Source organism: Canis lupus, chromosome 3 (genome assembly GCF_048164855.1).
Source record: "Canis lupus baileyi chromosome 3, mCanLup2.hap1, whole genome shotgun sequence".
Taxonomy (NCBI): domain Eukaryota; kingdom Metazoa; phylum Chordata; class Mammalia; order Carnivora; family Canidae; genus Canis; species Canis lupus.
The window spans coordinates 45698084-45723439 of record NC_132840.1 but is presented as its reverse complement, the minus strand read 5'-3'; the positions used below and the strand labels follow the sequence as shown (position 1 = coordinate 45723439).

Genomic DNA, 25356 nt, shown 5'->3' with positions numbered 1-25356 from the left:
ATAGAGTAGACAGGGTTTCAGCTCTCATGGAACCAACATTCTGGAATAGGGAGACAGAAAACAAAGAAATAACAAATTCAGACAACAATAAAAGAAAAGCATAAGAGAAGCTAAGGGGACATAAAGCCTGGGGAGGAGAGAAGCTGGTCAAAGAAGGTATTTCTAGGAGATAAAACTTGAGCTGAGACTGGCACAGGTCAAATGAAGACTTAGAATGAAACCTAGAGGCAGAGGAACAAGCTGGCTATGGGTGAGGCATAGAAAAAAGGTCAGGGTGACTGACCCTGGGAAGTGACTGTGAGGAAAATGGTAGGACATGAAATGGAGAAGAATCTAGGAGCCAGATCTACCATGGGCTTGTTTGCCATAGAAGGGAGGTGGGATTTTACTCTCAAATCTATAGGAAACCACTGATGTTTAACTGAAGGTTTTATTTATTCATTTAACTGAGTTTTAATTGGGGGTGTCACAAGATATGAATTATCTTAAATATATACATGTAAAGGCAAAAAACAAACAAAAAAGTTAGTCTTGGCTTTGTGTAGGGGGACCAGAGTGGAAGCAAGCAGACCAGTTAGGAAGCAATCACAGACACCCAGTAAGAGATGATGATGTGGACTACAGCTATAGTAGTAGAGAAGGAAAAAAGTCATCATAAAGACTGCTAACTCTGGGAAACAAACTAGGGGTGGTAGAAGGGGAGGAGGGCGGGGGGTGGGAGTGAATGGGTGACGGGCACTGGGGGTTATTCTGTATGTTAGTAAATTGAACACCAATAAAAAATAAATTAAAAAAAAAAAAGAAAAAAGTCATCAAACCTTAGGAAGCCTTACTTATCTTTAGGTCAGACTGAAGCCTCCTTCATGGCATCCTGGCATCCTCATATCTTAGTACTTGACTATTAAGTAAGACTAATTTATTTAGGTATCTGCCTGTCTCCTCCATTTGCTGCCAAATTTCTTATGAGCAGAGGTCACAATTTATGGTACATTGTAGGTATGTGCTGAACTGCACAAAATTTATTTTCTGTGCTCACCTATTTTATTTCTCATTTAAGGTAACTACATTATAACTACATTAAATCTGATTCTGCCATGTGTGGGAAATATCAGAAAGGGAGACAGAACATAAAGACTCCTAACTCTGGGAAACGAACTAGGGGTGTTGGAAGGGGAGAAGGGCGGGGGTAGGGGTGAATGGATGACGGGCACTGAGGGGGGCACTTGACGGGATGAGCACTGGGTGTTATTCTGTATGTTGGTAAATTGAACACCAATAAAAATAAATTTATTATAAAAAAATCTGATTCTGCCACATTGTGGTTGACATCATTAATAGTAAGCTTTTCTTTATTACCACTACTTTATTTTTTTAAAGATTTTATTTATTTATTCATGAGAGACACACAGAGAAGAGAGAGAGGCAGAGACACAGGCAGAAGGACAAGCAGGCTCCATGCAGGGAGCCCGACGTGGGACTCGATCCCGGGTCTCCAGGATCACATCCTGGGCTGAAGGCGGTGCTAAACCGTTGAGCCACCCGGGCTGCCCTATTACCACTACTTTAATTGCTTCATTAAAATTTGGAATATTTTGGCATAAAGGAAATGATGAATTCAACTAGAAGATAACTGAATTATTAAGGAACAGTTACACAGGGATTTTTAAAAAAGACTTTATTTATTTATTCATGATAGACAGAGAGAGAGAGAGAGAGAGAGAGAGGCAGAGTGTGGCAGAGGGAGAAGCAAGCTCCATGCAGGGATCATGAGGCGGGACTCGATCCCAGAACTCCAGGATCAGCGCTCTCCAAAGGCAGGCGCTCAAACTGCTGAGCCACCAGGCTGCCCCATACACAGGGATTAAATAAGTTTCTGCTTCCTGACTACAAGGGCTATCTACAGGGTATCTTTCAATATCCACTGCAATCTATGGAGCTATGATATTTTCCAAATAAGTAACATATTTAATACCAAAATACTTAATTAATTATTATAAGAATTTGTAAGTATATGAATATGAAATATGTACATATGAAATATGTACATATAAAATACATAGGAAATATGCATATAAGAGATATATATGAAATATACATAGGTATGAAATACACACACACACCTATATATTAAATAGGCAAAATAGAGGATAAAGTTGAGCTTATATATAGTACATTCATCCAAACATGAACTTGCTCATTTTCTCTGAATACCCTATAGAATACTTTCTCCTTTTATAAGAAACTCAGAACCCCAATGACTTTCAAGTAAATGAGGTATCTTCCAATAAAATGAAACCTCCTATCAACTGTAAACATCTTTCAGATAGTCTGCCTGGAGAGTTGATATTGAAAATTAAAACTACAACTCTATCCTGAATCAGAAAATCAAAGAGTATGCTATGCTATGTCACTGACTCATCACTTAAATGATGAAAGTTTCAGATAGTAAAAACAATGTCTCAGTGAGGGGGGCAAGGACCAGCCAGAAAAATAACAACTAGCAGGAAGGCAGAGGCAACAATTACCCTTCAGTGAGTCTCTTTCCCCACTACTTCAGGAAGAAACACAAAATATGCACTACTGCAAAATCATATTTTACTAGGCAAGGAAAAATCTTTACCACAGTGATAATTTCATTCAGGCAGGAACACTATCTACTTCCAAATTACTTCTCTCCTGTAGCACCGTGTTAAGTTCAAGGGACAATGTGGTATTATGGAAAAGAAAAAGACTAGTGAATCTCAGTCCTAATGTGTGCCATTTCTTCCAATGGGCACAGTAACACAGACCAAGACAAAGTTATTGATAAGATTAATATGATAGTGTCATGGACCCATGAGAGTACCTAGAACGAAGTAGTCACTCCACTGAGGCTAGCTTCCCTTCTGGGTCCTGCTTTTGCATTTCTTTTTTAAATCACTTATGACTTTTACTGTACTGGAATTATATGTTTTGTTAAGGGAGGTAAAAAAAAAATCATATGTTAGGCTATCTTTATTCTTAACTCTAGCTATCAAATAATTTAATAAATCAAAGGAGGAAGGAACTGCAAACTGCAAAAGTTAGCTATTAATTGCCCTGGTCCTACTGCTGTCTTCTCCTTTCAACAGCTGACATTTGAATCTGGGCCACTGCAGAACAATCAAGTGATTGTTCTAGATGTGCATCAAGGCTGGCTGTCTTACAAATGAATGCTCTTACTTACCCACTTGACTCCATGAGGCAGAGTATAAAAACCTTCCCTTCTGTTGGCAAAGCTGCTTACAGACATGTCTTACTGGTAGCAGTTCAGTATAAACACAACACTTTGGAGGTCATCTCTTCTACCTTCCCCATTTTACAGATGGATAAATAGAGGCTCAGAGAAAAGACGGGCCTTGCCAAATGTCATTAAGAGCAGAATCCAGATCAGAACATAGGCTTTGTGATTTCTAATCCAACATTACTTCTAGTACGTGAGACTGCTTCTGATCGGTAGCAACAGGAGCAGCATAATACTAAAAATAGTGCTAATGCTAATTTTACCATTAATACTAACGCTACAGTTTGTTGATCTCATACTATATTCCAAACACAATGCACATTACATACAACCTTTGTGATATACACTAGTAAAGCAATTATGATGCCTGATGCTTTAATCTTCAGAAGTTTGAATCATTATTTCTGATACCCTCTTCCCTCTCTCAAAAGAGAATGAAACAAACACAAAAACTGTATATATACAACATATAACCACCTCTAATGATCTATTCTACTATGAGGATAGAAAAGGATAATCAAATCCACCAAGTAATTAATTTGCAACTTAGCCATTGGAGCCAACCTTCTTCTCCATAACTTTTTATGAGCTAAGTCATAAAAAAAGAACAGTATCCTGACTGAAGCATTATTTCCTTTTTCCTTCTGAGTCTATCATTTGGTGAAAAATCTCACAAGCCATAACATGGACAAATCCTGGCCTGGTAGGCCCTGATTATCAAATCAGCCTCTCCGTGATGTCATGTTAGGTGGTGTGACAGGCAAGGAAAGTAACATCATCTCAACCCTTTCCGCTCTTTCTTCTTTCTATGCAATAGTACCAACTCCCTTTATGTGAGCCAAAATGGACAGGACAGACACCTGTTTTCCTTTCTTACACACCTGCTGAAGCTTTCTTGATTTTTTTTTCTCATCTCACTGGTAAGTATTTGTAGTCTTAAGTTATATGTGTTAACATACATAGGAATATTCTTTTCTTGCTTGAAATCATGTTTTGGTACTTAAAAAAAATTCTATTGGAGGGTCTTCTTTCCCTCTTTATGACCTCTTTATCATTTTATTTTTCTTTCTTTTTTCTTTTTTCTTTTTTTTTAAATTTTTATTTATTTATGATAGTCACAGAGAGAGAGAGAGAGAGAGAGAGAGAGGCAGAGACACAGGCAGAGGGAGAAGCAGGCTCCATGCACCGGGAGCCCGATGTGGGATTCGATCCTGGGTCTCCAGGATCACGCCCTAGGCCAAAGGCAGGCGCCAAACCGCTGCGCCACCTAGGGATCCTCTTTCTTTTTTCTTAAGCAGGCTCCATGCCCAGTGTGGAGCCCAATGTGGAACTTGAACTCTCAACCCCAAGACCAAGACCTGAACCAAGATCAAGAGTTGGACGCTCAACCAACTGAGCAACCCAGGCACCCCATTTCATCACTTTTCTTAAAAGTTCGCTTACACTTTTCTCCTTTCTTTTATATTTTTCTGAAATGTCCTTTTGTCAATTCTATTTGCTTTTATTTCCATTTCAGGTATATCACACTGGATGTAATAGACAGGTTTTGAAAAGTTGCATGTAAACAAATTACATTCAAAATGCATTAGGGAATCTTATCCCTAATCAGTTGACCCTTGAATCAGTTGTAGTATGAATTATCTTATAAACTGAACAAACATTCCCACAAGAGAACTACAAAAAAAGAAGTAAAAGAGAAACAGGACATGGATGGAGTCTCGAAGAAACAAGGTACTTTCAAATCAAGTGGTGTTGTTATGTTTCCTTTTTTCTTTCTTGGATTAGCTCTACAAGTCGACAATTTTCATAGCACTTGTTCAATTAAGTTTTAACAATCAAACACCTTCTCTATTTTCATTTTCTGAATTCTTATAGAGCTATAAATAACATAAGCCATTTACTTCTGGGAAGGATAATGTACTGGAAAGAGCATGGTGTCTAGGGCCTGAGGACCTGTGTGCCATCCTGTTTCCTCCACTTCTATCTGTGTCACTGTCGCAAGTAACTTCACATTTCAAAGCCTCTTTTCCTTGTTTGAAGAATGGTAATTGATATTTACTGAGAAAATTATATCTCTTTCACTAAAATTTTCTTCCTTAGTTTATTGGAAGGATCTCTCTTTGAACATCCTCAATCTTAAAGTCTATCTGTGGACAGTGGCATGAGTGGGGAGTTTATCTCTGAATCTTGGGTATTGTGAAATCCTGGCAAGTTTTGCTTCACCTTGCAATATCAATCACCTAGTTGTTTCATAAAGTGCTATGAGGCATGACAAATATTAAAGCATATTATAATTACTTTGGGGATTTTTTTAGGAATTTCACAACTAAAGATAATGAGGGGTCGTGAACTAAGACTAGTGATCATTATCCCACAATCTTCCTCAAGATTTCTTATATAAATGAAGAATTCAGTTGAAGTCTCTACACAAACAACCCCATGGCTCAATATATGTGCCTGATGTTTTACTCAATGTTTATCTCTTCCTCTGCATAGCACTGTAAAAGAGATGTAAATTAAGATTCTAATCTTAATCATCTTTATAGGCATTTACTTAGCAATTTATCACAACACAGAGCATATAGTTGAGTTGTTAATATTTGGTCATCTGCTACATAAAGTAACTATTGGTATCTCAATTCCATACATATGAAAATCTGCAAGCTGACCAAGATAATACAGAAAAGCCAGAAGTAAATTCAGAATTAGGTAAATTAGAACCACTTTTCATACTTGAGTTTCCTCATCTGTAAAATGAGAATAAAAATAACACCTCCCTCACGGAATTCTTATGGGGGTAATAAGAAGCTCTTATCAGAGGCCTGATATATAGCAAGAACTCAATAAATACTATCAGCTATTATTATTATAAGGAAAAGGATAATATCACTTACTTTTCAAGTATAGTCCTGCTTTTTTACTTCTCTTTGCCTATTTTTCTGGCTCATCACTAAAAGATTAATTTAATTAAAACTAGATTTTAAAAAAACTAGATCCCATACCTCCTTTATAACAGGTGACTTTATGCCAACTATTATCCTTGACATACTAAGTGTTCTCATAATTATTGTCTTCCCAAACAGTTTTAACTTCTTGAGGACAAGAACTGTGTCTTACTTTTTTTTTTATATTCACTACAGTGACCAGCACAATGTCTTGGACACATAGCTATTCAATACGTATTTGTATTTAAAAAATATCATTGTTACCATTAACAAAGACCACCACAAGATTCCAAGAGCAAAGGGCACTGGACAAGCTTTCTTTGGGATTTGGCTTTCTTTTCTTTTCTTTCTTTTTTTGGGGGGGGGGGGATTTGGCTTTCTTTTTACGTTGGTCTCCACAAATTTACACGTAGAAGTTAAGAGGAATGCTGTTAGTGTATTTACAAAGATGATAGATAACTTGGCAGAGAACAAAGCAGGTTTAGTAATACATAAATAATTCCACATTTGAGAAATGATGCACAACATCTACTAAGAGGATCCTTCTTCCATAAAAATCCTACATATGCTTTAGAGTTTTTTTCAGCCTAGAACTCATTCTAACACAGGATTCAGAGCTTACCAAAATTTGGGAATTGACCATCCCACATAATCATCATGACATTCAAGAAACAAGGCATATCAAAAAAGAATGTTGCAGAGCCTTTCCTGACTAACAAAGTGCTGGTAATGGCTGAGGATTTTACATTACCACGGCGGAGGAGAGTGTCAGCTCTTTGCCACTAAGGCCCCCTTGGTTATACGTTGGACAGAGAAATAGCGCACTGTACCGTTTCTAATTAATGGGAAATGAGAATATAATGTTTGTCCAAGTGGAATGTTATGAGCAAAGATAAGAAACACAGAAGTTGGAGCCAGAAATCTGTAACTTACCAGCTCTGTAAAAGTGTGAAAATTTCCGTATCTGTAAAACGAGAATACTAATAACAACTTCATCAGCTTTTCAAAGATTTATGTCTCATAACAATATATACCCAAAGTCCAGGTATAGAGTGGAGGCTCAACAAAGGCTTTTATACACACAGGATATACATTGTGAGGGACTATAACAATTATCCAGAGTGAAGGGATAAAGATTAATTTTGTCCTGTTCTCCAGACATACCTGGGAAAAGTCTTTTTGCATTCTTCTAGGTCACTATGTTTAAGATGCCCATCTACTCATGCAGATACTTAATCTCTTACAGTGCTTATATGTACTGCCCTTTAACCAAGTGGGAAGCGCCTTCCTAAAGACATCTCATCCGCGAGAAAATGGAATCCGGCCAGCGGCTAGCCAGTCGGCCTGCCCCAGAACATTCCACTAGCATAACTAACTGGCCAGGTAGGGACTCTGGGTTTGTCTACAGAGGACACAGGAAAGTGCTGCTGATAATGGAACAGTACACTCCCCAGGCGAGACTAAGACTTCTGGAAATCCAAGTCAGAGAAGGCCTGTTTTCTCTCCCCAGTCACGCCTGAGGGCCCGGACCAGCACTGGACCCCAGTGATGTCCTCAGCCCTTCCCCAGAGCCAGCCCTGCCTGCCCCACGCACCCTCCATCCTGCGTCCTGCCCCAGGGAGCGCCCGGGAGGCTCAGTCTGAGTCTCTCTCCCCCTTCAATCGGCCAAACTCCAACCTGGCACCCGCAAGGGCACATGAGCACCCAGAGAGCGAGGACCTCGGTAAGAAGAGCAACCGCACCCCCCTCCTGCCCCAGCCTCCGGGGGAAGAGGAGCACAGAAGCCCGGGCGCGTAGACCCCCGGCCAGGGCCAGGTCCCGGGGTCACCGGTGCCCCCGCCCCCCTGAGCCCCCGGTCACTCACTGCGCGTCGCGGGTCCCCGGGCGGCGGCTTGGGCAGGCGCGCATCCCCGGGCCCCGCGCTCCCGGGCACGTGTCGCGCTCGCCCCCGGCGCCGCCGACTTCCCGCTGCCAGCGCGCGCCCTCCGGTGCGGGCGACCCCGAGGCGGGGCAGGGCGAGGGGACGCGGCGGCGACCCCCGGCTGCGCGCTCCAGCGGCCGGCGCCCAGCCTCGCCCGCGCCCGCCCCGCGGGTCCCTCCCTGGCCGCGCTCCAAGCTGCGGGCGCCCGTGCGCCCCGGGGGCTTCCAGCGGCTCCTCCCGCAAGGTGAGTCACGGCTCCGCACCTGCCTTCGCCCTGCACCAGGGCGGCCGGGGGGGGGGGGGCGGGGGGCAGCCCTGGGCGAGGAGCGACTGGACTGGCGCGGGTACGACCAGCGCGACCCGTCCCGGGCCTCGGCGTGCGCGGCCACCCCGGAGACGCGTGTGTTCGGGCGAGAACTTCGCTCGCACGTTCTCCCCCTGCGCGCTCCGCGGTGCCGGCTCTCACCACGCGCTCCCGCCGCGGGGCCGAGACACTAGCGCCGTGGTCAGGGTTAGGGGCGGCTCCAAGAAATGGACGTTTAATAGATGACGTGACACCGACCCCGAGCGGTCCCAGGTTCAAGAGGCTTTGTAAGTGGAGTTCTGAGGGAAGAGGGAAAACTGCACCAAACGCAGAGGGGCTGACAGCAGTGCCTTAGCTTACGACACTATTTCATTGAATCTAGGAGTTCATTGACTGTACGACGTACCATTTTCTATGTACCAGTAAGAAATAAGAGCAGTCACATGAACTTTGACATGAGCATTCTTTTTTTTCTTAAGATTTTATTTATTTATTCATGAGGGACACTGAGAGAGAGGCAGAGACACAGGCAGAGGGAGAAGCAGGCTCCATGCAGGGAGCCCGACGTGGGACTCGATTCCGGGTCTCCAGGATCACGCCCTGAGCCGAAGGGAGATGCTCAACGGCTGAGCCACCCAGGCATCCCGACAGGTGCATTCTTATCACTTCATATACTTAAGATGAAAATGTCATTTATTGAAAGTACCTTTTAGTTTATTTAGAAACACAATTATTATCTAACACTTATTCATTCACAAAAGGAAATAGAATAAATCGGTTAAAATATTCTTCAGATACATTCACGAGTCCAACACTCCCGATCACTTTTTTGTTTCACCCAGTATCATCCTCAGTGACATTAAGAGTTTTAATAGCCAGCATTTCTTTTCTTTTTTTAAGATTTAATTTATTTATTCATGAGAGACACAGAGAGAGAGGCAGAGACACAGGAAGAGGGAGAAGCAGGTTCCTTGCGGGGAGCCCCAGGCGGAACTCGATTCCAGGACCCCAGGATCATGCCCTGGGCCGAATGCAGGCGCTCAACCACTGAGCCATCCGGGGACCCCTAATAGGCAGCTTTTCTTAAGAGTGTCCCAATATTGCCTCTGGGATATTTTTCCAGCCGGCTAAAACCAACCCAAGTTTGTTGAGCATGCACAGAACCAACCACATCTACATACTGTTTGGGCATTAGGCAGTAAGACTTTCAATTTTTGGATATGTTAAATATTTTAAAATGTGCGTCTTAGAATCAGCAACATACGCCAGATTGCTTTTATGAGAATGTGACGTATTGTAGTTTACATACTCTGGCAATTTGTCTCCATAAATAATTTGATAAAAATAAGATTTTTAAATTACAGAAGCTTAACTTAACTGTGCAGTGAGATGGTGATGATTGTGAAAATCATTTGCAACAAAGTCAAAGAGTTATCTTTGTTAAAAGTGAGTTATTTTTTGTTATCTTTTTCACCAAAAAAGGCAAATATTGTAAATTTGCTGAACTTTTCTGTAATGTTGTGCATCTCTCAGTATGTTACTGAAAAGATTTTTTCTGAAAAAAAATCACTGTCACTTCAAGGTAAAGAAAACATTTTAACACTGAGTGAGAAAGTGCTAGGAAGAGAACATTTGAAAACAAATATTTCAAAATGTTACCATTATTGGGTGTGGGTGGGGTGGGTTGGTAAAATTATATGTTTGTCACCTACAAAAATAAATGCTTAAAAACCTTGGAAACTATTTGCTATCTTATTTCAATGTTTCAGTAGAATAGTTCAGCAAATGTTAAACCCGTTTGTTAAAAAATAGGAAAATGTGGCAGTTTCTGGAAGGACCACTAATCAATATCAGAAATAATAAAATTATGGCAGCCAAATGTTAATAGTAAGCTTGTACAATTCATGAATTGGCTTACTTTTTCAATATTTTTTAGTAAAAAATAAAGGCTTTTATTTAGTTAATAAATTATTCCAAAATGTATTGTACTCTTTATCTCATTTTAGAGTTTATATTTTTGTGTACATCTTACTATATATAGTAAGTATATATTTGCAACACATATTTATTTATGTACATATAAATTTTATAAAGAAGCGTAAAAACAGCTAAACATATATTGGCAATGTATTCTCAAATCCCTTTTTCCCTTAAGGAGTGCACAATCTATAACATTTCAATACCAGCGTGTTACAGGAATAGTGTTCCTAAGTCAGATACAGGATAGTGTTCCAAATGCACCCTGAACTATTTTCTTTAAGAGAATAGATGAAAGTACTGGAGAAAGGACTTGAATCTGATTATTAAGCAAACAAAAAACAATTATAAGAATATAATAAATGCAGGTAACAATGATGGCCCTAGTTATTCTCTTCCTTAGATGAAAATAAACAAGACGACCGTTCTTATATAAATATTATTAGAGAAGTTATCATCTGAGTCCATCAGTATATCATTCAGTTAGGGTTAAATTTTGAGGGAAGGTTTGTGCTAATAGTTTTGATAACAGCAGTTCTCTCATCCTTCATGCTCCCTCCCTGTATTGTAAGTTCCATGAGTGTGGACCACATCTGTTTTGCTTTCTTTTATCTCCAGCACCTGGCACAATGAGTGGCACATGGCAGGTACTCAACAAATATTTATTGAACCAAACTGACTTGTTCTAGAGAGATCTAACTCTCTTTGGTCAACCAAATTTATAGGTGATGTTGAATCTTCAAAACTTTCAAGTTAAAAGAAAAGTAGTTGGAAAATTATATGTAGTTTTCCTTAGCAAGCCAGTGACCCTTCCATAGGGAATCTAACCATCCCATATTTTAAAAACAGTTCTTTATTTGATAGACTATAGAGGCCTTTATATTTTCTTTCTCCTTTCTCTTCCTTTCCTCCTCCTCTTTCTTTTAATATCTGGGAGTTTCCCTAGTAGAAGCATGTCTATTGTCAGCAGCTGCCTGTGTAGTTAGAAAAAAAAAATTGCTTCTGTGTTTCTGAGAATAAGCTCTAAATAGTGGAGAATACCTAATGAAGCAAGAGCCTAACATACAAATCAAAATATCAACCTAGTATGATTATTCAGTCTATGGGTGTGAAATGGCCTCTGTAAAGCTGTAGCTAGATGAATGTACTTGCAATCAAAACCTCAATTAAGTGAATAACCACAGTGTCAGTGACAAAGACTTTTCTAGGAAATACTAGTTCAGTTTCCATTTCTGGTACTTTTCCATTCCTTTACATGTCTGTTTTATTTCATTGTTGTTACCAAAAGCCCCAAAAATACTTAACTCACAAGGTGCTATGACAATGGTGTGTCATTTGTCAGAATAAGTAATAAGAGATGGTTGCCAACAGAGGGATTTAGTGCACTGGACAAATGCTGGCACCAGTTAAACTTGGTAAGAAAGTCTTGACATATTTTTTAATCTTTTGCTTTAATAAGGAGTCAGAATCCAAGATTAATTATTCATCCTTGCTGCTTCACTTTGCAAAAGTTTCATTTCTAAAAGTTTTCACTTAATTATTCATCTATCCAAAGTGTTACACTTATAAGATACCAGTATAGCTCCTAAACATACTTGTAGTGTCATATGTTGAAAGACTTATATAAAATACTATATTGTCAGATTCTTAGATTATTACTAATCCCCAAAGATTCTTAAAATACAGAGTTGTTATTTTTCTATAACTGGCATTTATCAAGGACAGATGTTGTTTACAGATGAACAAACCACATGGAAAATGCCATGTCTTGGATAAGAGCGATGTATATTCAAGAGGTTTCGAGGTTGCCATAGGCCTTATTAAATTAAAATAAAGGTTAAAGAGTAAAGTGAGACATGAGGCAAATTTAAAACACTGACGACCACGGGGTTCCACACAATATAAACTTGTTTCACAATCTGGCTCTGCTATTCTCAATAGCTAAATCTAAGAAACACATGAGGTAGAGGATTAACCGTTTCCATAATATAATGGCTTGTAATCCTTCATCAGAGGCAGGACTTCATGACCCAAGAGAAAGTGTTTTATAGAAAAGAGAGTGTTTCACATAAAGAACAAATTTCTTACAAATATTTCTACATAAAACCAAACATATTTTCCATTAGTTAGTTGGCTAGTTATAGAGCTCCTTGATGAAAGCCTAACAAAGAATACTCTAGAACATGGATGCTTAGTGAGCATTAACATTCTCTTCTGCATTTCATTATTTGAGGCTCCAAATATGCCTTTGCTCTGTGCTTCCCATATATAGAAGATAGTCTCTAATTTCCCAAGTGAGATAGCAAAAATCCTGTCCTCTCACTGCATTCAACTCAGAGCCAAGCTCTCTGGGTAGTGAACACCAGTGGCTACCTACTGGGATATGAATCCTCTGCTTGTAATCCCAAAACACATGTTATCTATCCCCCACACTCCTCCCATAATGTAAAATGGTAGAACAGGACCAGAGAAGGCTCCCCTTTGGAAAGGAGAAACATGCGAGATGCCAGAAGTCACTGATCTGATCTGCTGGGCCATGTGCTAGGGTTTTTTATTTTGATAGGATCTCTGCTAAAACTGAGACAGGAAGAATCTCGATTAAGTGTCCTTTTCTGCAAGTCAAACACAACAGAGTAATACCAAATTTTAATAATTTGCTCTCCCCCCCCCCAATCTCTTCTCCAAAAGTAATAGTCTTGTGAGAATCTTTCCACATTTTTCTTCATGCCTTTATTGGTGTATAAAAACACAACACGCTTTTTCTCCCTACATTGAAACAAAAACTGAGCCATACTATTATTCATCTATCCTTGTTTTATTTTTCTTTTCCACATGGCATAAACTTCATTCCATAACATACATGATTGATCTAATTATGTTTTCAATAGCTACAATTTTCCATATTATGTATGTACTAAGATTTAGTTACTATTCTCTTATTTATAGGTCTTCAGGGTTTGTTTTTTACTTTTCCCCCCAAACAAAATATAATATATTCACCAAAATAAAAATATTTTTATACATATACATATACAGATATTTGGAAATTTTATTTGTAATAGAATAGATAGATTCTGTTTGTATTAGAAGTCTATTTGTAATAGAATCTCACATATGGTTTGTTGAGTCAAAGAGCATGAGCTTTTTCACTTTAATGGATAATGCTAGATTTTTATTCAAACTGTAGCAATTCACCTCCTACTAGCACACATTATCACTAATAGTGAATGCTATCTATCTTCTGTAATTTTTATCAATCTAATAGATGAGAAATGGTCTCATTATTATAAACTGTATATCCTTCACTACAAACATCTTTTCATATGTCTGTTAGTTTTTATGAAATATGTATTATCAGTTTGTCTCAGTGTATCTTCAAATGGTATATAATTGAAGAACTTTACAATACACTTCTATTTTCATATCCTCTGTGCTATTTCACTGTACATTTGACTTTCATAGATAATATAAACCCACAACATATTGTTACTACTCTTGTTTTAACTATTAATCTTTTAAAAGAAATTTAAAAATAGAAAACAAGAGTTTTCTACATTTCCCACATATCTATGATTACTAGCACCCTTCATTCCTTTGTATAGATCAAAGTTTCCATGAGGTATCATTTCACTTGTGCCTAAAAAAATTCCTTTAACATTTTCTATAATGCAGATATGTTGGTGACAAATTTTCTCAGTTTTTGTCTAAAAATGGTTTTATTTCATCTTCATTTCTGAAGAAATTTTTTACTGTATATGAAGTGACAGGTTTCTTCTCCCTAGCACAGTAAAGATATTATTCCACAGTCTTCTGGCTTGCATTGTTTCTGATGAGAAGTCAATGGAACTCTCATCTTGTTCTCTTGTATGTAATGTATTTCTTTCTGTCAACCTCTTCAAGATCTTCTTATCACTGATTTTCAGCATTATATTTTGATGTGCTTTTGTGTGGTTTCCTTTGTGTTTATTCTGCTTGGTGTTTGTTGAGCTGTTAGAAATGTGGGTTTTTTTGTTTATTTGGTTGTTTTTTGCTTTTTTTTTCTTAGTTTCTGCTGACTTTGGAAAGTTTTTTAGACATTATTTCTTCAAGTATTTCTTTTGTCCCCACTTCTAGATTCTAATTATACAATTTTAGAGTGCTTCATATTGTTCACTGAGGCTTTGTTCTTTTTTTTCCCTCAGCTTTTTTTCTCTCTCTCTTTTTTTAGTTTGGATAGTTTCTATTGCTACGTCTTTCAAGTTTATTGCTCTTTTATCTTCAATGTCAAATCTTTTAAATGCATCCAATTAGTTTCATATAAGGTGTTAAAATATTTATCAGCTCCAGGTCCCATTTGATTGTTTTTTATAGTTTCCAAATCTCTTATTTAAATCTTAGATTACATTTATAATAGCTGTGTAAAGTCTTTGTCTTCTATTTCTGTCATCTCTGCTATTTCTAGGTTTATTTCTATTGTCTGATTTTTCTCCTACTTATGAATCACATTAATTGTGCTTCTTTGCCCATTTAATATTTTAGTTTACCAAACTAAAATATTAGAGATTGTAAAAGTTATGTGATCTACCAAGGCTAAAAACATTTGCTATCATGTCCTTTATAGAAAACATTTGGTGACCTTGTCCTAGATGTACAGAATTGTATTGAGTATAATTGTTAGTGTATGAAGTACACAGCATGCAGTTGTCTTTTAAAGGCCTACTCCTGGGCAGTCCGGGTGGCTCAGTGGTTTAGCGCCACCTTCAGCCCAGGGCGTGATCCTAGAGACCCGGGATCGAGTTCCATGTCGGGCTCTCTGCATGGACCCTGCTTCTCCCTCTGCCTGTGTCTCTGCCTCTGTGTGTGTGTGTGTGTGTGTGTGTGTGTGTGTGTGTGTCTCATGAATAAATAAAATCTTAAAAAAAAATAAAGTCCTACTCCCCCCTTTTACTGCATCAGCCCCCCCCCCTTTTGGTTAAGATTTAAGAATACAAAAGAGTGAAAAACAATATGAACAATCCCTTTGTTCCCCACCTCCATCACAAATTCAACAATTGTCACCCTTTGGTTTAGGGAGGTTTGAGTTCTTTCATCATCTCCATCAGTCCCCTACACCCATACTTTGAGAGTGATGCTTACCGTTTTTTCAATTTATGCAAAGTTTTAAGCAAACACAACTTTGGGGTCTACGTTAACAATTTCTAATCTCTACACCACCTTCTGTTCACTGTATTATCAAAGATACACCTTTATTTGCGTGAGTGTATTTGGGACTATAGAATGTGTATTGTTCCTTTATTACCATTATTCATCCTAGAGTTCTTTCCACGTCAAGGTGTATAAGTTTACCTCATACTTTTCTTAAACAATTTAATTTCATCTATAGTACATATAAGCCACAATTCATGAACTATTTCCATTCTAATGGACATTTTATTTGTAGTTTTCTATTACACATGATATTGCAAGAAACACTCTTTATGTAGCTTACATATATGTTTATGAACATGTGTGGCTGTTTCATAGGATTTTGGAAATAGAATTTCAGCAGCAGGGAAAGTGCATGTTTATAATTTTTTATTCAGATTTATAATTGCTCCCTGGTGGTCTAATGGTTAGGATTCGGCACTTTCAGATATATAATTGACATATAACATTATATTTACTTTAGATGTATAAGATAATGCTTAAATATATGTATATATTGCAAAATGATCACCACAATAAGTCTAGTTAATATCTATCATCACATATAGTTGCAAATTTGTTTTTCTTGTGAGGAGAACTTCTAAGATTTACTCTCTTAGCAATCTTCAAATATATAGTACGGTATGATTAACTATAGTGTCTGTGCTATTATTATATTCTTAGGACATATTTATTTTATAACTGGAAGTTCATACCCTTGACCCCTTCACTCATTTCACCCACCACCCACTCCCTGCTTCTGGCAACTAGCAATCTGTTCTCTGTAGCTATGAGTTCAGTATTTGTTTTTTAGATTTCACATTTAAGTGAGATCGTACAGAATTTGTCTTTCTATCTGACTTATTTCTTAGCATAATGCCCTCAAGATCCATCCATGTTGTAAGTGACTTAATAATACTCTGGGATGTGTGTATATACCACAACTTTAACCATTTATCCATCAATGGACATTTAGTTTGCTTCTATATCTTGGCGATTCTGTATCTTGGCTATTATAAATAATGCTTCAGTGAATATGGGGGTGCAGACATCTTTTTGAGTTATTGGCTTTGTTTCCTTTGTTTACTCAGGAGTAAAGTTGGTTTTACTTTTCATTATTGAGTATGATATTAGTTGTGGGCTTGTCATATATTGGCCTTTATTATGTTGAGATATGTTCCCTCTATACCCACTTTGTTGAGAGGTTTATTTTTTTTATCACGAATAGATCTTGAATTTTGTCAAATGTTTTTCCCAAATCTATTGAGAAATTATCATCTGATTTTTATCCTTCATTTTGTTAATGTAGTGTATCACATAGATTGATTCATAGATGTTGAACCATTCACATATCCCTGGAATAAATCTAACTTGATTGGTGTCCTTTTAATGTATTGTTGAATTTAGTTTGCTAGTGTTTTGAGGATTTTTACATCCATGTTCATCAGGGATATTGGCCTGTAATTTTATTTTCTTGTAGTGACCTTGTCTGATTTTGGTATCAGGGTAATTCTAGCCTCATAAAATGAGTTTTGACAGTGCTGCTTCCTCTCCTATTTTCTGGAAGAGTTTGAAGACTGGCATTAGTTCTTTATAAATACTTGTTACAATTCACCAGTGAAACCAGCTGATCCCAGACTTCTCTTTGTTGGCAGGTTTTTGATTACTGGCATACTCTCCTTACTAGTAATCAGTCTGTTCAGATTTTCTATTGGTTCGTGATTCAGTATTGTTAGGTTGTATGTCTCTAGGAATGTATCTATTTCTTTTGTCTGATTTTGGCATATAATTGTTCATAATAGTCTGACAATCCTTTGTATTTCTTTGGTATCAGCTGCAACATCTACTCTTTCATTCTGATTTTATTTAAATCCTCTTTCTTTCTTTCTTTCTTTCTTTCTTTCTTTCTTTCTTTCTTTCTTTCTTTCTTTTCTTCTTTCTTCTTTTTGGGAGACTGGTTTACATCCCCTTTTAACTTCTTGTTTTGTCTTCTTTTTTCATCCCTTAACCTCCATTTCCAGATCTATCCTCCCTCCCACCCCATTGATGTTCTCATTTATATAGTCTTTCCACTCCATATTCCTAGTGTTTATGTACATATGAATCTGTGATAAATATCTAACATTTTTATATTTTAAAATTTAAATGAATAGTATTATTTTATAAATTTAAATTTTTAATTTTCTCCTTAAATGTTTTAAAGAGAATTTTATTCTTCTTTAAACATGTTGGGTTTTTTAAAAGATTTTATTTATTTATTCATGAGAGACACAGAGAAAGAGAGAGAGAGAGGCAGAGATACAGGCAGAGGGAGAAGCAGGCTCCATGTAGGGAGCCCGATGTGGGACTCGATCCCAGGACTCCAGGATCATGCCCTGGGCCGAAGGCAGGTGCTAAACCACTGAGCCGCCCGGGGATCCCCCCTCTTTAAGCATGTTTTAAAGAGAAATAAAATTATGATCAATCCATGTTGTTAGTAGTTTTGGTTCATTGTTTCAGCTTGCTGCATGGTATTCCATCAAAAGCATAACCCAAATTTCTACATCCATTCTCATACTAATGGGCTTTTAGATTCCCTTCAACTCCTTGCTACCACAAATAATACCCCAATGAATAAACATCCTTGTATATGTCTCTTGTGCATGTATTTGGATGTTTCTCTGAGGTGTATACCCAGAAATAGAAGTGCTGGGTTATACTTGCACCAAGTCCTAAAATATTATTTTCCAAAACTGTCTGTACCAGTTGCCATTCACATTGAGTGATACATGAAGCTGTTTCTCCTCATTCTTTTCAGGATTTATATTATTCAATTGTATTACTTTCCTATTGCTTTGCAATGAATTACTACATGCTTGGTGGCTTAAAACAACACAAATTTTTATAGCTCTGGAGGTCAAAAGTCCGAAATGGGTCTTACTGAGCTAAAACATTGTTGACAGGGCCACATTCTTTTCTGGAGACTCTAAGGCAGAATCCATTTCCTTGCCTTTCCAGCTTCTATAGTCTACTTGCTTTCCTCAGCTCATGACTCCCTCCCACATAAAGATAGCAATGGCCAGTCAAGTGTTTTTCACATTGTATCACTCTAACCTCCATCTTCTGCTTCCCTCTTTCACCTTTAAGGATGCTATAATTACATTGGACTTGCCTGGATAATCTCCCTCTCTCAAGGTCAGCCCATTAACAACCTTAATTCCACCTGGAGCCTTAATTTTTTTTTGCCATTAACCTAATCTAGTCACAGGTTCTGAGGACTAGAATGTAGGTGGTTTTTTGTTGTTGTTGTTTTGTTTTCTGTTTTTGTTTTTGTTTTTGGTTGGGGGGCTATTTTTCTGCCTATCACACCAATTTTCTATTTTTTTGCATCTGTAAAGCATCTCAATGTAGCTAAAATGTACAAAGAACTATAAATTGGTAAACAAAAAAATGAATAGAAAGCCAGTAATGGATATAAATAGACACTTCACAGAAGAAAATATCTGAAAGGCAAATAAATATATAGATGCTCAACTTCACACTTAATAATAACAATACATATTAAAACTGCGATGAGACCATTTTTTGTAACAACTTGAGATACATTCAGATATTTCATGTACCATATAATTTAATCATTTAAAGTGTATAATTCAGTGGTTTTAGTGTATTTACAGAGTTGTGCAACTATCACCACAATGAACTTTAGACTGTTTTCATCACCTTCCAAAAGAAATGCTGTAACCTTTAGTTATCCCCTCCAACCCCTGCATCCCTCCTGACCCCGGGCAACCACTTATCTACTGTGTCTCTGGATTTGCCTATTTTGGAGATTTCATATAAATAGAATCAAATGTGGTCTTTTGTGACTGGCCTCTTTTACTTAGCATAATGTTTTTAAAGTTCATCTGTGTTGTAGTTTTTCTTTATTCCTAGTATTTCTACAATCTAGTAGAAATGTAGTATTTCTTTATTCCTTTTTATGGTTGAATAATACTATTGTAATGATACACTACATTTTGTTTATCCATTCATCAGCTGACGGACATCTTGGTTGTTTATATCTTTTGGTGGAATGATGCTGCTATGAGCCTTCCTATACAATTTTTTTTTTTGTGGGGATATATGTTTTCATTTTTCTTGGGTGTATTCATTAAGGGAGCTTGTCCTAAAAGCTATGGCTTTAATGCAGCAAGGCTTGCTAATCTTCCAGAGGAGGTTATTCAAAAGGGACATAGAAAAGCAAGAGAATTTGAGAAGATGACTCAATCACTACGATTATTTCGGGAAGTTTGCCTGGCTAGTGAAAGGTCGACTGTAGATGCTGAAGCTGTCCCTAAGTTGCTGACTTTGATTAAGGAATTATAGACTACATTGGAAGCTTTGAGTTGACTTTTGACAAAGGTGGTAAATTCAGACAACGTTATGATCTAATAAACTTTATTTTTTAAAAATGAAAAAAATTATTATTTTTAGAGATAAAATTATTTTAAAAATATTAAATTATATTAAAATATTAAATTATTTAAAAAATTATTTATTTTTAGAGACAAAATTTCTGGATCAAATAGTAACTCTATTGTTTAAATTTTTGAGAAACTGCCAAAGTGTTTTCTAAGGTGGCTGGATCATTTAAAATGTCTACCATCAGCAGTGTATGAAGATTCTTTGCCGAAATTTATAATCTGTCTGATTATAGTCTAGATCCTAGTGTATGTGAACTGGTATCTCTTTGTGGTTGCCACTTGCATGAGACCATTTCACCTGTCATATTGACAAAGATAAAAACTTTTTAAAAACAATGAGGTAGAGAATATATTGAGAGAAAACAGCACTACATTGCTGGTGGGAAAGTGCATTAGTGCAACTTCTATGGAGGCCTATTTGGTTATTTATCAAAATTATAAATGCACATACCCTCCAACTTAACAACTCTTCTAGTAATTTGAACTTGAGATATCCTTACACATGAAATTGTGGAAAACAATTTAGGTACAGAGATTTTTCACAACTGTATTGTTTGTACCAACTTCCATTTGTATAGAATCAATTGTTTTTTTTTAATTTTTTTTAAATTTTTATTTATTTATGATAGTCACAGAGAGAGAGAGAGAGAGGCAGAGACATAGGCAGAGGGAGAAGCAGGCTCCATGTACCGGGAGCCCGATGTGGGATTCGATCCCGGGTCTCCACGATCGCGCCCTGGGCCAAAGGCAGGCGCCAAACCACTGCGCCACCCAGGGATCCCTAGAATCAATTGTATAAATGAAATACAATGCTACACTTAAAAAGAATTAGGCAGTTTCCTATGTCTGAGTATGAAGTTATCCCCAGATATATTGATAAGTGAAGAAAAGTGGAGTGCCAAGCATTCTACTATGCTGACATTTTGCAAAAAAATAGCAAAAATATATATTTGCCTATGTATGCCTAGGATATCTCCAAAAGAATGCATAAGAAAATAAGAATGGTTGCCCCTGGAGAAGGAAGTTGAGTGGTTAGGGAAGAGTGGGAGGGAATTTTAAAATAATATTTCATTCTTTCTGTATTTTAAAATTTCAAACTATACATATGCTATAGTTTTTTTATAGATAATTTCTACTTAAAATTTTCTATATACACGCCTGGTGTTACTACATTGATTCTAACTTACTTAGTTGTTTTTTGCTATTATAAATGAAATCTTTTGGCTGTGTTTTCCAATTGGATATTGCTGAAACCAAGGGACACTAATGATTTCTTTGTACTGATCTTACTTTGATAAAGTATTCTAATAACCTTTTGCCATAGTTTATCTTATTAGCTATCATAGTTTATCTTTTTTTAATAGTTTAATAGTAAATATAATGAAGTCTTTTGTATCTTCACTTCTAATTCTTCTACGAATTTGTATTAATTGTCGTAATGGTTAGTTTGGTAGAGTTTTCCTTGTCTCATTTTCACTAACAGGACAGCCTTGTGTCTTCCACAGGATTATTCAAGCTTTCCATCAAGCATGGGTCTGAAGCTGTCCACTTACCCTCCTCAGAGTAGTAAAACTCTCATCCCAAAGTTCTTATAAGTATCTCCTTTACCCTGTGAACTGAGTAAGAATTTTAACTCTTACTTAATGCTTTTACTTTTGGCCTCACTTCATTTCTTGCCAGTTGGGGCTGTGCTTTCCTGCTTTTGGTTTGGCTCTATATTTATGTTATGTTATGTTGTTATGCTATTTTCCTTTATCTTTTAAAATATTTTATTTAAATTCAATTTGCCAGCATATAACACCCAGTGCTCATCTCATCAAGTGCCCTCCTTAGTACCCATCTCCCAGTTATCCCATTCCTCCATCTACCTCCCCTTCTGCAACCTTTTGTTTATTTCCCAGAATTAGGAGTCTCTCACAATTTATCTTCCTCTCTAATTTTCCCCACTCAGTTTCCCTCCTTTCCCTTATAGTCCCTTTCACTATTTTTTATATTCCACATATGAGTGAAATCATATGATGATTGTCTTTCTCTGATTGACTTATTTCACTCAGCATAATACCCTCCAGGTCCATCCATGTCGAAGTAAATGGTAGGTATTCATCCTTTCTGATGGCTGAGTAATATTCCATTGTGATATATATCATATACATCATTTATCATAGCATTGTATTTCATTTATACAATTGATTCCATACAAATGGAAGTTGGTACAAACAATACGGTTGTGAAAAATCTCTGTACCTAAATTGTTTTCCACAATTTCATGTGTAAGGATATCTCAAGTTCAAATTACTAGAAGAGTTGTTAAGTTGAAGGGTATGTGCATTTATAATTTTTTTAGATAAGCCAAATAGGCCTCCATAGAAGTTGCACTAATGCACTTTCCCACCAGCAATGTAGTGCTGTTTTCTCTCAATATATTCTCTACCTCATTGTTTTTAAAAGTTTTTATCTTTTTATATCTCTATATCTATCTATCTATCTATCTATCTATCTATCTATCTATCTCACATCTTGTTTTCATTTGTCGAAGGACATCTTGGCTCCTTCCACAGTTTGGCTATTGTGGACATGGCTGCTATAAACATTGGGGTGCAAGTGTGCCGTTGTTTCATTACATCTGTATCTTTGAGGTAAATACCCAGTAGTGCAATTGCTAGGTCATAGGGTAGCTGTATTTTTAACTTCTTGAGGAACCTCCACACTGTTTTCCGGAGTGGCTACACCAGCTTGCATTTCCACCAACAGTGCAAGAAGGTTCCCCTTTTCCACATCCTCGCCAACATTTGTTGTTTCCTGTCTTGTTAATTTTAGCCATTCTCACTGGTGTGAGATGGTATCTCCTTGTGCTTTTGATTTGTATTTCCCTGATGGCAAGTGGTGTGGAACATTTTTTCATGTCCTTGTTGGCTACGTGTGGGTCTTCTTTGGAGAAATGTCTGTTTATATCTTCTTCCCATTTCATGAGTGGATAGTTTGTTTCTTGGGTGTTGAGTTTGGTAAGTTCTTTATGGATCTTGGATCCTAGCCCCTTTTCTATATGTCATTTGCAAATATCTTCTCCCATTCTGTACATTGTCTTTTAGTTTTGTTGACTGTTTCGTTTGCTTTGCAGAAGTTTTTTTTTTTTTTAGAAGTTTTTAATCTTGATTAAGTCCCTATTTTATTTTCTTTTAGAGGGAAAGAGAGAGAGTATATATGCATGAGTGGGGTATTGGGAGGTGGGGAGGGTGGCACGGAAGGAGAGGGAGAGGAAATCCCAAGCAGGCTCCATGCTGAATATGGAGCCTGTTGTGGGGTTTGATCTCATGACCCTGAGATCATGACTTGAGCTGAAATCAAGAGTTGGGCACTTAACTGACTGAGCCACTCAGGCGCCCCTTGGCCCTGTATTTTAAACAATTAAAAAAATATTTCAAATTTCTGTGTGTTTGGAGTTAAAGACAGCTTCTTGTGTCAGCTGCTATATTATTATCTAGAAGTCTCCACCTGCTATGGATGGTATGTTTGGGTTTCCCCACCCCAGATTCATATGTTGAACCTTTAATCCCCAATGTGATCATATTTGGAGGTGGGGTTTTGAGAAGTAATTAGGTTGGGATGAGGCCTCCAGGGTGGGGATTAGTACCCTTATAAAGGGTTGAAGAGACCAAGCTCTCTCATACTGTGATGAAACCAAGAAGACTCTTACTAGCATCTGATAACGCTGGTACCCTGATATCAAACTTCCAGCCTCTGGAATTGTGAGAAATAAATGATTAAGCCACCCAGTCTTCAATATTCTTATTATAGCAGCCCAACCTAAAGCAACCACCCCCTTTTAATACCCACTACTGTCCCTGTTTCTTTTCCTAGACATTCAAATGTAGGTATATGTGTCAGAATTTTTTTTAGCCCTCTTTGGTTCTCTCCATATTCTTCTTCCCTTGGAGTGTTAGTATTCTACTGTTGCATCACAAATTGCCACCGATGTAACAGTTTAAAACAATAGATATTTATTGCCTTACAGTTGTGGTGAGTGAGAGTCTAGGTACACCTCAGCCGAGTTCTCTGCTCAAGGGTTCAGAGGCTACAAAGTGTTGACCAGGGCTGTGGTATAATTTGAGTCTTGGGGTCTTCTTCCAAGCTTAGAGTTGTTGGCAGAATTCATTTCCATATAGTGATAGAACTCATGATGGCTTGCTTCTTCAAGGCCAGCAGGAGAGGATTTCTTTGAACTCAGGAAGGGCTGCAGTCTCTCTTTGAAAAGGCTTATCTAAGGTCAGGTTCATCCAAAATAATTTCCCTTTTGATTAACTCAAAGTTAACTTATTTGGGACCTTAATTATATCTGCAAAATATTTTCACATTTGCCATATAAAGTAACATAATTATAGGAACGATAGCCTATCATCTCTACCATGTTTTATTGGTTAGAAATAGGTTGCTAGCTCCACCCAAGGAGAGAGGATTACACAAAAGTGTGAATACGAGGGAGCAGGAATCATGGGGCCATTGCAGAATTCTACTTATCATACTTAGTAATATCATACATAGGTACGTGAAATTCACTTCTCAGCAGGAATGACTCTCAAATCCATATCTTAATTTCAGTTTCTTTTCCAATAATTATTTCAACTATCTAATGAGCATCCCTGCCTCCGAAGCCCAATAGCATTTCAAACTCAACACAGTAAATCTTGATATTCAAGATGAAGGAATGTATCTACTAATTTTCTCATAAAGAAATCCTTGTTTGGATTCATAATTTAAATTATCCTTTAAAGTCATGACTTTCTTTTGCATCTACCCATTCCAAAGCTGATCTTTTTCACTTTGTTAGGGGAAGTGTATAAAGAATTTAAGTTTTATTTGCGAGGTGCTCGGTTGGACTAACTTCTAAGTGACTTGCTTATATAGCAGTGCCTCAGGATTCAAATATGCTTCAGCATTCTTAGAAACTATACATGCTCCCCAAAGGTCTCCTCGAAGGTGTCAAAACCATGCACACTCTAAGGTCTTGTGTATTCTCAAAACCCAACTTCCCTCCACTCCTCTAAACCAGCTATCTCTCAAAGTGTTTGGAGAGGGTTAATTTTGTCACCATCCTCCAAACCATCTATCTAATCTCACAACTTTAGAGTAGCTGTGTGTGGACTTCGGGGGCGGGGGGGTGTTTAGGAAGGGTATCTCCTGATTTCACGTGCAAAAAAGTTTGTGAATGAGCATATATGCATTTTTAAGAGATTACTTATTTATTTATTCATGAGAGACACAGGCAGAGGGAGAAGCAAGCTTCCTGCAGACAGCCCAACGTAGGACTTGATCCCAGGACCCCAGGACTTGATCCCAGGACC

General features: G+C 37.6%; 1 protein-coding gene and 1 long non-coding RNA gene across 8 annotated transcripts in view; one reads left to right on the top strand and one right to left on the bottom strand.

Moving 5' to 3' along the window:
• Positions 1–8156, bottom strand: part of IL12RB2 (interleukin 12 receptor subunit beta 2) — a 72469-nt gene extending 64313 nt beyond the window's left edge. Inside the window, exons 1-2 of one of the 3 annotated variants that reach the window (XM_072820758.1) lie at positions 8072–8114; positions 7141–7171 (exon numbers count right to left, since the gene is read on the bottom strand). The gene's annotated coding sequence lies outside the window, so the exon portion shown is untranslated. Of the gene's footprint in view, positions 1–7140; positions 7888–8071 lie in introns of those variants that run through there. The other 2 variants (XM_072820754.1, XM_072820757.1) reach the window with 2 other exon arrangements.
• The window catches only part of LOC140630474 (uncharacterized), a 137368-nt gene continuing 119526 nt past the window's right edge, over positions 7515–25356 (top strand). For 2 of the 5 annotated variants that reach the window (XR_012028238.1, XR_012028239.1), the window contains exons 1-2: positions 7520–7930; positions 8912–9083. This is a non-coding gene — a long non-coding RNA (uncharacterized lncRNA). Of the gene's footprint in view, positions 7931–8269; positions 8373–8911; positions 9084–25356 lie in introns of those variants that run through there. The other 3 variants (XR_012028236.1, XR_012028237.1, XR_012028240.1) reach the window with 3 other exon arrangements.